Raw genomic sequence first — 12,851 nt, 5'->3', positions numbered from 1 at the left:
TCCTGTATGGGCACTGTGGAGATCCTAGAGCATTTCCCTTCCTAATCAAGCACCTGTGGCTAACCAGGATGAACCTGGATGTCCATCTTCTCTAGACAGCATCGCTCAGACTGGGGAAGAGTTCTTACAAGAATCATGTAGTTAGAAGGGGATGAAGTGATAAATTCTCAGAGCTTATGTGTGCTGGTGGTGTCAGTGTAGAAATGCAATGATATACATTTATCTTGACATAATCAATGAAGGTATCATTTCATGGAAAGAAGCTAGGGAAGATCAGGATCACTGCCACACAGGTAAGCAGCTTTTCTCTCTAGGTGGGGTAAGTTAAGTGCTGCCTCCTGCTTACAAAGCTTTAAGATTTCCCCTTGCATTTAAAGAAACCAATTTGTGCAAAACCAGAGGCACTTGCCAGCACTCAGGCTCAGTGCCACATGTGAAGAAAAGAAAAAAAAGTTTGTTGTTATTCAGAGTCCATATTTCATTTTTAGATCAACTGAAGTCCGTACTCTCAGCTGGTATAAACCTGCTCCTTTGACTTCAGTTAAATTCTGTCTGTTTACATGGGCAGAGCATCTCTCAAGTGCATAAGCTGTGCTTTAGCACTGCATAACAGAAACATAATCTGGCAAGCAGCCAGTTTGAACAGCTGCCAGAGTACTTCAGATCCAAAGATGATTCCTTGAAGCCCAGCTCTTCCCTCCTTCTTTAGCCTTTTATTGAAAACAGGACCTATTCCATAGTCTCTGAAGTCATACTTCTTGCAAGTATGCAGCACACTGCCCACTTTCTCCACGCATGAGTTTCACTTTGCAGCTGTAAAGCCTTCTTCCTCAATTCCAGTCAGTGTTAAAAGCTCTTATTTCTAGAAGTTTTAACAGTTCCAGTGCTTGTCCTCCTATTTGCATTTAAGTCAAGCAGGCTCACGTTACAGGTTAGCCAGTGCAAAATTACATACTCTTTTCTTAAAAATATGTGTAATCTGACCAGGGTATGCAAGGTAGCAGTGCACTAGAGCTATTCTGGATTCAATGAATTTTGTAGCTTTTACTATAGAAACCTCCAAGTTTGAAGGTGTTCTTGGTGGTGCACATTCAAACATAGGAATTATGTGCTAATTAGTCCCAGAGAGAAATAATATGGAATATTCACATAAGAATAACGTGTTAATTTGTCTACAGCAAGTCCCACAGGCTTTATCTGGCACTGCAAAGCCCTTGGTGGATCTGTACCTGATCACAGCACACAGGAGATGACACTCGAGATCTCTTCGCTCATGGAGGAGTTGTGGGCTTGCCCAGCCAAGTACACCCTGATGTGTTTGACATGGCTTCTGGGACAATGTCACTCTGGAAAATGGAGAGAAATGCTGCTAATGTGCAGAGCACTGGGCTGTGTTTCCCAGGTGCTGTCAGTTCTGAACTGGTGAAGCCAAATGGCTTCCAGACTGACAATGGGCTTGATTCTGACAAGGGTGACAGCTGTCAATGGGCCACTGGTGCTCTTGTGTCTCTGTTCTAAACAACACTTGGTTGGGCTTCCAAGGAAAACTGTAGCATTAGTCATACATGAGTCAGCTGTAACAACCCCACCCATTATAAGTCTTATTCACACTGCCTGTTTCCAGATGTTTCTATTTGTCTACTGCTTCAGAGCAGTCCATGCTCTGGCTGGGCCTGAGCTAGTTAGCAGTGCATGGGATGACGTCCACTTACCAGTGGGGCCTAAAAACTGTTTTCTTCCAAGCTTTCGGGATGTTTCTTTCTCCTTTTCCCTCCAGCTCATTGCCATTCCTGCAATGAGTGCTCTCTGTTGACACTTCTGAGCATGCTTTTTGGACAAAGCACCATCTTTCTAGCTTGAAGCTTTTGCCTTTGTCTTGTAGAAGTGAGTTTTTAAGTTCAGTGACCACACAGGAGACAAAGCTACTAGCTTGGGGCAGTTGAGTTCTTTAGTATTAAATATTTTCAGAAAACAGTCTGCAAACAACAACATACAGACTGTCCCTTGCATTTAGGGTTCATCAGATGCCTTGGAATAGCAACCAAAATAGTAAAAATGACACACTGCTCTTAGACAAGTCAGAAGTTACAAAAAAAAACAAAAAAACAAAACAAAAAAAAAGCTATATGGGCTAAGTATGTCTGGTTTTGGTTTTTTTTTTTACTATCTAGGGAAGATTTTAAGTTTATGGAAAGAAATAACTTTCCAGTTTTGTAAACATAGACATGTGAGCCTGTTGCACAGTGCTAAAATATTTTTTTTTAAGTAATTAGAGTAGTTCTTTTATCAGTCATCAGATTTAAGGAAACCACTCTTCATGTATCATGGGCTATTCTTTCAACATACTCTGTGATTCATCATCCAAAACTAAGATATTGCAGGAATGTCCTGTGAACTTTTCATCTTTCCTAGGACTGACTGCCATAGAAGTGCACACTCTGTGACCCCTGACAAAAGCCTTATACAACATGAGATTCAAACTGAGACTTCACCAAGTCTTTCAAGGGAAATCCTGCATTTTCTCTGCAACTTTGCTTTATTTGATCAAAGCTAGCATATAAATCTTGCAAAAACATCAGTTTTGCTCTCCATAACACAGTAATAAGAACCTTTCACTGGTGATGCTAATTAAGAAAAACATTTCTCGTGGCAGTGGTTTTCCTTTGATGTTCCTATCAGGAAAATGCAAACAGTCAAGATGCCAGAGAGCTGAAACTGTATTGCCTGCAAGTCTGTCAGTAATACCTAGTGTTGCAGGCCTGTCTTCCAGTCAAGGCACATGGGGTTTTGTGTGTAAATTGTTGGAGTCTTACTGGGAATTTCCCATATAAATCTCTCTCCTGTCAATCAGTTGAACAACAGTGTCTTCAGTGTTTCTCTCTGTTTACGTATCCTCCTCCTCTCACAGTTGGAGTTCGTTTTACAATAAAAGCTGTTGGGCTTATTTCCTTTCTTTTTAAATTCTCAGCACAACAAATCAGTTTTAGCAGCTTGCTGCTTCTTAGTTGTTGTTATATCTGTGCACTCCAGGTACTGCAATACACACCTTGGGAGTGAAAGGTTCACGCACTGTAAATTAGACACAGAAAATAGCTATTTGGGCCATCTTGCCTGCTTGTCTGAGACATCTGGAGGTTGGGATTTTGTAGCAGAGAATCAGTGCTGATTTCTACGACACAACACCTGATTATTGCCCGAGTGAGTCGGGTTCTGGTATCCGGACTCAGGAAACTCAACGCAGATCTTGACAGGTCTAAATCCTCGGGGTTTGGAGGCAGCTTATTATATTACCTGATATTTATACACTCTACTTTAAGCCCTTTGGGGATACCTCTGTTTCATTTAGGCATTGGTTCTCAAGAATGACTTTCCCTGGCCAAAATGCCATTCAAGAAAGATAACCTTGTACTTCCTATGGAGCAATGTAAAGCACTCCACAGGCACAGGACAGTGGAGAATGCAGCTCTGCCAGTAACCCTGCCAAGGCATTTAACTTTTCTCTGCCTTACTTTTCTTTCACATCAGGCTTTCACATCCACTTTAGTACATTAAAGATGATGAGCTTCTGTGAGATGGCATTCTGGTGCAGGTGTCTGGGTTCTACTTTAACTACTTCAGCAATCTGCAGTAAAATGTTAAAGGCTATAACACCTTGCTGCTAAATGTCTTCTAACTTTTCTTGATGAAAGACATCTTTTGCCAGGTGCAAATAGTCCTTCACTAAACAGACTAAAATTTTAAAAGCATTTCAACAAGAAACTTTCCATAAAATTTTAAAGTATGTATTTCTTAATCCTGTTGTTAATTTGTTTTCACCATGCTATCTGCAAAGATAAAATATTGAATTGTCAATAGAGTTTCCTATTACAAATAACACTATGACTTAGACATAAATGAAGCTATTTTATCACTAACAACAGCTATGCCCATGATGAAGTGGAACTCAGAAGCTCTTATTCGAGGGGCACAATCCCTTTATGGACAAAACTGCCTCTTTTTTTGTTTTTAATATTGTTCACTTGTAAATACATGAGCTACATTAAAGGATAGTGCATACAGTGTAAGAGGCTATTTTTCCTCTTTTCTGCTTCTAGTTATCATCTGGTGTGATTACAGCACATTGCATGTGTCATGAGATGCAAAATTTGTGGAAAAGTGTTAAATGTCAAGCTGTAAATGAAACACTACCAAGAATTATGAAGAGATTCATGTGGTGAGGAAGCATTGTTGTGCAGGGTAAACTTGAAACAATAGTGTTTTATTGACTCCATATTTCAAAACTAATTGTATGTTCTGAGATTACTTTGGGTCTGAGAAATGAATGCCATGTCTTATATTACTTTACAGTTTTTCACTTTTGTGTAGAACATTCTCTAGATGACAGAAGAAGAATATATCCTGGCTTAATAACGTTGATCTGTAGGTCAAAAGGATTAGTTTAATAATCATCATAGATGATTAAAGGATATTTATCAAAAGACACTGAATCCTGCACTTCTGCCGTGGTTAGTTGATGTTAAAATTCCTCATGCTAAAAGAGTGAATGCTGTATCCTGGCTGGATTAATCATACCCACTGGTAACAAAGTGCCCTTCGATTTAGAGACCCAGGTGACCACAGTCAGAGTCTCAGGTGTGCCTCAGAACTGCTCTTCCCATCTCCCAGGCTGGGGTTGATCACCAGGCTGAGAGCTGGGATACCTTGGCCTGCTGCTGACCTCCATCTTCTCTGTAATTTGGATAAAAGTTTTCTTTTTTTGTACCACTGTTTCTTTTGCCCAGCCTTTGTCTGCAGGAAGTCAGTCTGTTTGGCAGCAAGCTCTGCCTTTCCCTTTGTGGGGCCTTGCACTGTGCTGCTCATCTTCTCAGGAGCTGGGGGGTGCCCTGACCCCGTGGGGTGTGTTGGACTCCTGCCCACTGTCTCCTGCTGCTGTGACAGGCTGGAGCTTTCTGCAGCAACCACATCGCTCCTGCTCTAGGACATCTTCCTCTCCCTGTGCCCAGGCTTATCCAACACACAGAAAGGGATCCTTCCATATTTTGTCTTCTGCATTTTGAATTCTTTGTACTGAGCACTTCACTCAGATGGTAAATGCCTACATTCAAATAAATGAGAGCACTTACTAGAGAAAAGGCCATGGGCAGTAGTTGCATTGGGAGCATGTGCCTTATCCATGAGGTCTTCTCTGAAATTAGGGTGAGAAATCGGAAGAAGTGGCAAGGGGCAGCTCGAACTGTTTTGGAGATTTCCTGGAATACAGTGTGCCACACAGATTGCTTTCTGGGAAGTTTATTTTGTGTGATTGGATTTAGTATATGATGGATGCAGTATGGAAGTGACTCATTCATTACTTGGGTGCAGGGGGGTGAAAGAAACAAGAGCAGTTGGCTGTCACTGCAAAAAGTTTTCTCTAGTGAACTCTCTGAGGGATTCCCATTTTAAGTTTTCAGATAAATCCTCTCATCCTATTCTCAGCCTAATGAGAATGTTCCTCCTGCTTTCAGAGGGAGGCATTTTCCCAGTTATGCAGCCTGCTTGGAATAAGGGCTACAAGGGAGCAAATAAATAGCAAAGAAAGGAGTTAGGACTTGGTGGAGGGCAAAAGTGAAATTAATTAAAATCAGAATTTCCAATATAAAGCAATTTATGGTTGTTTGGGATTGTACAAATACTTTCCTACAATGTATTCATGTAGATATTATCTTAGCAGAAATCCATTAGTCAGTTAAATAAACAGGCACGAGTATATGGTTCTTTTTTTTTTTTTTTACTTCATCTAACTCTCCCAGGCTGAGTATGTACTGACATTCATTGGGGAGGGGGTTCCTTGTTAAATGACCATCAGGACATTAACTGCCCACACCTGCTGCCAGGCCCAGGTTGTGTGGGTGGTGTGGCCCACGTGGGGTGGGTGCCTGGGAACTGCTTCCTGGTACTGGGTCCAAGGAGAAGGAATGGATGGTTTTGGTGGCAGAGGACTCCCTGAGCTTGGCAGGCAAAGGTAAGACAGCTTAAAATTACTGTGCTGCTTTCTTATTTTTGAAACAAGGGTTTTGAATGTAAAACTACTGAGCTACAGTGAATATGAACCCCACAGTGATTTTTTTTGCACATAAGAGTAAAACTATACTCCAACAGCAGAAGAGCCCTTCAAATATTTATTCAACTATTGTTAGAAATAATGTATTAATGTCAATGTGAAAGACTGTGTGGACAGATCTTGTAGATGCTGAAATGGAGGGATTGCTTTAGCTAACATATGGAAAATATTTACAGACCTTACACAATGGTGCTAAATAAGAGTAAGTAGAATGTCAGATAAGCACTGCATTCCTTTATTTTCTCTTAAGAAACAGGAAAAAATATGTTGCTTTACTAGCAGAGGGAGAGGAATGACTCAATATTTGAAGGAAAACTGATTTGGGGGAAAGTATGCATTTTAAGCAAAGTGAAACATCAGTTTTAAAATCCTTAATAAATTCAAATATCAGGATATCTTTTCTGAAGCCTGTGTAAAAGCTGATTTTTGTGGAGTAGGACCTTGGGTTACAGCTCAGTTTTCTTTTCACGTCCATTTAACTACAGTTAAAAATGAAAATGTGACAATGACCCCCATCCTCCTCAGTGTTGTTGGTGGGGGCACGCTAAGGCTTCTCTTCCTTTCCTCAGCCACTAGGGTTATACCAAAGGATTTCTCGTGGAATCAAAAGTCTGAGAGACTGAAAGCAGCAGGGTCTCTCAGAGGGGCAGCTCAGAGGGAGGGAGCAGGGGGTGTCACACAGCCCTGAGCGTGTCCCTGCGCTTGTCCCTCCTGGCAGAAGGCAAAACTTGGGAACTGGGCTTGTCTTCCAGAGCAGAGCCCAGCTGCTTGGTCTTAAAGCTAATTCCATTTTTCTGTGCTTTTATAGTATTTCAGTGCTTGTATTTATGTACTTTGCTGCTCCCAAAGCTCCAAGGGGTTCCCCGGGAGCATCGCAGAGCAGCAGTGCTGTGCCCCAGTACCTGAGCACAGCAGGGTCATTGCTCAGGAGGAGAGAGGCAGGAGCAAGCTGACAGCCCCAAAGGGATGCAGCAAGACTGGTGCTGACTGGGCTCTGCCTTCCAGCAGCCAAAGTGGTTCCAGCAGGCTTATGGACTCAGGCTTGGGTTATCAGTTTTACTGTAGATTTATTAGTATAGAGCAGGGTTCTGTGCAAATGATTTCCCATCCACTTCAAGTGATGGAAGGCTGGGCTAGTGATGCTTTTTTATTTATTTGTTTTATTTTAAGGCATAAAAGATAGCTGTCTTTCTAACAGAGGCAATGTTGCTAATATATAGGAAATAAAATGCATTGCTAACTTGGTGATGAAAAAACGTGCCTTTGAACAAGTGTGTTACTAAAGCTAAGACTTAAGAAAGTTGGCTGTTGTGGAATATTGGTAGTTTGAAACAATGACATTTTAAAATGTTGCTGACCTAAGGATTTTCTTTGACTTTTACTGGTGTTTCTTTTGGCTATACTTAGTTGTTTATCTAAGCAACTCTGGTCATTCAGGGAGAGAAAGGTAAATAAAGGAAAGAAACTCATACAGGCAAATACAAATAACTTCTGCTATAACAGCTACACTTCTTTCATTTTGTGACTCTGAAACTATATTAAAATATATTTATTCAGTAAACTTTTCCATGTTTCTAAAAAGAGCAGGGTAGAGAATACTGATCCATACCAAAATGCTTAGGAAGTACCTAAGATTTATTAGCTTTGGCACAGGCCTGCAAAGGCAGTCCAATGTCATCATGTTTGAAAAAGGAGAACGGTGGCAAAGGGTGATTCAAGTGCATAAACTCTGTTAATTTACAACATGATCCTAGTTTGAATAAAAAACAGGAGAACTGGTGCGCAGTGCTGGCAGAAAGTCTGAGGTGAAATAGCTGTAGATACTGATAAAGAAGCATAGCCAATGATTGCCATTGCTACATTGCTGCCTTAGCTTTTCGAGATGACCAAATCTGTATGTTTGGGTGGTTTTATATTGTTTTTTTATGAGGGGGGTTTTTTGTTTGTTTTGGATTTTTTGGTTGGTATTTTTAAAGGCCAGTCTGTGACTGCATCTGAGGTACTTTTTGTATGACTGTGCTGTCCTGCTCTGCTCTGACTTCCACTGACAAACATGCACCACATCACTTGCTGCTCAGTGCTCACACACGTCAGTGCTGGGTCAAAAAGGAACCAGCTGTGGATGCATCTGAGCTGTCTCTGATACAGCTCCAAGTCTGGAAAAAATAATTCCTCCCTCTCTGTGCAGACAGTGTTGTGCAATGGCCTGAGCTCACTAAATACTTTTGCTGTACAGTGGAAAGTAACCTAGGTACAGCATCTGCGTTAATGGCAAAAGGTTTGTTGAGGCAATAAATGTTTGGGGTTTTTTGCAACCTGTGCTCTGTCTCTACCATTTTTTTTTTATGTTGATGGAGTTACAAGATATTGGGACAACAATGCCATCTTGGCCACTATTTCCACAGTATTTTCCTGCTAAGTAGACCTGAGTGATGTAGCTTTATAGTAGAACTTCAGGAATCAGCTTAATTCTGTTACTGCCATACACACAAAATCAGTGTTATGGAATTTGTTATCCAGTTACAAACTGCTTTGAGAAAATATTTTGTGACATCTTTCCTAACAGTATTACATGAAGTTACATGAAGTAAGGTGGCTAATTATTAAAGCAAATGGAAAAATTCAAATAATGCAATAAAAAATCGTCATGTGCTTTGGTATGTGGTATTGTAATTTTTTCTGAAAGGGGTGAGCTTGGCTAGCAAGATTTCTATCGTCATCCCTTTCCTGTTCTACCCCTTGTGTACCTTAGCTCTGTGTTGCTCTTGCAGGTGGTGTTTGTTGCAAAATGCATCTAACCTCCAAGGAATCTTGATGACTACTTCTCAGCATACAAGATGCTATTTGTGCCAACTGGTCTCTTTTTCTGCTTTCGGCGTTAGAAGTTTGCCATGGTTTTTCTTCAGAAGTTTTTTGCCAGATGCCTTAGTTATTCTCATGTTTACAGGTCTGCAGTTGCTGAACAGTATTAAGAATATTATTTATTCCCTTTCCTTCTGTAAGTTCTGGGCTTAGACAGAATCACTATCTCACTCACTTTCCTATTTAAGGACTTGAGCAAGCAGTGTAGCATTCCTGGGCTGTTTATTCTCTGAAACCCTCTCCAGCATCAAAGGGAAGGATCCAAAACAAAGGCTGTCAGATAAAAACAGTTAATACATTCAAGTAGTATGACAATTAATGTTTGTGTTTTAACTTAATATAATATGAATGCTATGACAAGAAAATGGCTGCAAATACAGTTTACAACTCTAAGTTTACTTATAGCAAGTGCTAGACTGCAGTGCTAGCAGTCTGCAAGCTGGCCTGTCTTTGTGAGTACATGGATATTGTAATTCCCCATCTCCTTTCCAGGTAGTCAAGATGGGGGAATACAGCTTATATTCAGGGTTAGGATAATAAGGTCTAGAGCTGGTGCAACTGCCCTAAGATTAGCAAGGACTGCATTGCTCACAGCTGGGGAGTAGCTAGAAGTGAAAAACCCCAGAAAGATTCTGGTCTTGAAAAAGCTTCGGTGATCTTGTGGGATATGGCTAAGACCAAGACCAGAGTTAAAGTTAGGGTAAGAAATGGAAAAAGCCAAGGGTTCCATGTGGTGTAGAAGCAAAAAGTGGTTGCCAAGGCTATGTGAGGACTTTGCCCTTGACAATTTAGGGAGTAACTGGTATAAAAAGCTTCAGTCCATCCCCAGTATTATACTTGGATTTGGGGATAACAGAGAGGCAAAGCCCAGGCGGGCACTAACCCAAACTCAAACCTTAATCCTAGTCATGGGCTGAGCCCTAACCCATGACCCCCAGCTGTGGCCCAAAGGAATAAGCTGCCAGAAATCAAATGTTTGCACAGCCCACCTTTTGCAGCTGGTAGGTGCCCTGCTCCACCTGGTGCTCCTAGCCCTGGGAGTTCTTGTTTATCCTAACACTGACCCCAGATGTTGGCTGATCAGTATATAATAATGCCCAGTTACCACCTAGACAAATATGCCAGGAGTTAGTTTTTGGTGTGTCTTACCTATTCTTTTGTCTCCCACTTTGCATTCTGGTCCTACCTGGAGCTCAGCTGTGTCCCTCTCCTAACACTATATATAGGCTCAACCTGAATCTGTGACCAGCAGGCATGGCCCAGAGGCCATGGCTGAAATTCTTGTGCAGCCTATCACTAACTTTTAACAGCTTCTTTTTAATCCCACAGCAGCTGGAGCTGTTATTTCAAGGTAGTGAGCAGACCAGGCAGTGACTTGTCAGCCCAGGTTACATGCTGTACTTTACAAAGTACATTACAAAGAAAACATAGGACAAGAAATTCCTTCTCTCTAGACCTATCCTGCTTGGCTGCCAAAGAGCTTCTATATTGGTCTGTACCGAGTCTTGTAGCTAAACTACTTAACAGAGTCTACCAGAACCTCCCTGTCATGGTCACAGTTCATCCTATTCTCTAACTCAGGGCAAATAGCCTCTTGGTTAGCACAGCTTGGTACATCCTTTCTCCAAAGATACTGTTTCACAAGGTTGGATAACAAAGATTTCAGGAGTGTGATTCTGTGTTCAGCAACAAAGCAAAATTTTTTACATTTAGCCTTGCATCAATGGTTACTAACCCAAGCCATTCAGCTAGGGACAGAATCACTGTCAAGGCCATGGAAATGCACTAGCAAATGTAATGCTGAGCAAATGTCTAGTACATCACATCACATTTTTAAGAACAACCACAAGGTAAAATACTCATTCTTTGGCAAGGCAAGAGCCCAATTCAGAGGTGCCAAAGGAATTCACAAAACTTTGGAAAGCTCTACATATTCCTTCCTCTAGGGAAAGGGGGAACTCAAAAATTATTTCCTTGACTGTTTACAGCTGAATTTGAAAGCTGGAAATCCAGCAGGGACATGAGAATTTCAACACAGTTTTGTTGCTACAATTAGCACTTTGTGGAATATTGATTCTGAAGCCATTGAGCTTGTTCTCAGGAGTCTGTTTTGTAAGTTATATTGGAAGGTTTGCATTTTATAACCCAGTTGGAATTTACAAGATTCTTACATGTGCTGATTTAAAAAAATCAAGGCTATGTATTGAATTTTTTTTAGATCTCTACTGTGCTAACACAGATAAGAGAAGGGTGTATTCAACCATTCAGCCACTGTTAACTCAAGGACTAGCAGACCACACTACCTGGCCTTGGATGAGGCAGCCAATATCATTTAGATATAGAAGGTCATTAACAGCAACTTCTCCTTGATGTGAAAGAGAACATTTTGTTCAGTAACCTTCCCTAGCCTTGGGCTTATCATACTGTTAGTAATACTCTTTGATAGTTTAAGGATCTTCCCCTGCATGTATTTGTACTCACAAGTGTGTTGCAGATAGTGTCTAAAGCAGCAGTGTCTGAATCTTCATACCGTCCCTGTTAGTGCTGAAATTTACTCAACCTTGGCAAATAAAGTAGATCACAGACCTGAGTAAGTTGCATGGTACTCTACTAATCCTCTCTGGTGTGGTCACTTGTGCATGTGAGAGGTTGCCACAGTCTGTGCATCTCCCAGGCTCCATCTCCTTGTCTGGTTGTGTTTGGGTGGAAGGCTGAAAGGATTTTAACAAGAGATGAAATTCTGGTGGTTTGTAGAAATTTCTGAAGAAGAGATTTTCCCTGTTTTCTTTTTCAAAGCAATTTTTGATGTGAACAGTCCATAATGCACTATTTCCAAAGTCAAATCTCCAGGATAGCACAAAATTTACTATGTAAATTCTGTTTATGACAGTCACTAATTTGCTCTTTTGCTGATTTACATCCTACTTCAGTGAATGATGTCTCATGCCAAAATTGACAGGCACACTGCTGGTTGTCCTTAACCTCCCATGTTACTGAGCAATGCTGGGAAGCAGTGCAGGTTAGGCAGGAACTGGTGTTTCATCCCGTTGCTGTGGTGGTATGGGCTTACAGACACAGTCTGCAATGATGGATCTGGACAGTTGGCCTTGAAGAAAAGTCTTGTCTGTTTAAGGGCTATCAGAACAGGAGGAAAGAGCTGTCACACCTCCAGTCTGTTTCTGTATAAGAGAAACACTGGACTGTTTTGCTAGTTAGAGTGGAAAGTGTATTTGGTTTATGTCTCATAAATAAGAAGACACAAATACCTCCCCACAAATGAAGCAGTCAGGAACAAATTGAAGAGAAAAAAAATAGCTCACCAAAGCACATTAACCACTCAGGCTTAACTTGACTTCAGGCTGCAACAAAAGGCTTTATTAGCCCCTACACTTGATGTACTCAGTTTATTTCATCACCTATGGTTTTTTTTTCCTGCTTCTGGCAAAACAAGAACCTGTGAGGATAATTGTGTTCACAAATGTCACTAGCAGTGGAGGAGAAGAGTGCTGGGACTCCTTCACATGTTTGCTGTTGTCTCTGCCCAGGAGACCAGACAGTGCTTGCTCTGTCAGGAGACGCTGGCAAGAGTGTGTGTTCCCTTGGCAGACATGCAACTTGCTCTATTCACAAAACAAAACAAAAAACAAGTACACAGTGTCCTTTCTCCTCAAACACTGGAACTGAGCATAATGCCATTTCCTTGCTCAGACATCCAAGCCTGCCTTCCAGCAAGTGCTGTGCCCAGGTCCTGGCTCTGCCTGCTGCTGCCTGGGCTGGGGCTCAGCCCTCCCCGTGGGCTCCCACAGCTGCAACCCACCCGTGCCCCAGCTTCGTGTTTACTTCTGTCTCCAGGGGAACTGCCGAAGCCAAGTAGTTCGGAATCAAATAA

At 41.5% G+C, this 12,851-nt stretch overlaps 1 long non-coding RNA gene across 1 annotated transcript in view; it reads left to right on the top strand.

Annotated features, from left to right (window-relative positions):
* The first annotated feature begins 3,337 nt into the window (after positions 1 to 3,337).
* LOC139799134 (uncharacterized) overlaps positions 3,338 to 12,851 on the top strand; it is a 42,709-nt gene continuing 33,195 nt past the window's right edge. The window contains exon 1 of the long non-coding RNA XR_011727104.1: positions 3,338 to 5,087. This is a non-coding gene — a long non-coding RNA (uncharacterized lncRNA). The remainder of the gene's footprint in view (positions 5,088 to 12,851) is intronic.

Source organism: Heliangelus exortis, chromosome 8, assembly GCF_036169615.1.
Source record: "Heliangelus exortis chromosome 8, bHelExo1.hap1, whole genome shotgun sequence".
Lineage (NCBI taxonomy): Eukaryota > Metazoa > Chordata > Aves > Apodiformes > Trochilidae > Heliangelus > Heliangelus exortis.
This window is presented reverse-complemented; position numbering and strand designations above follow the sequence as displayed.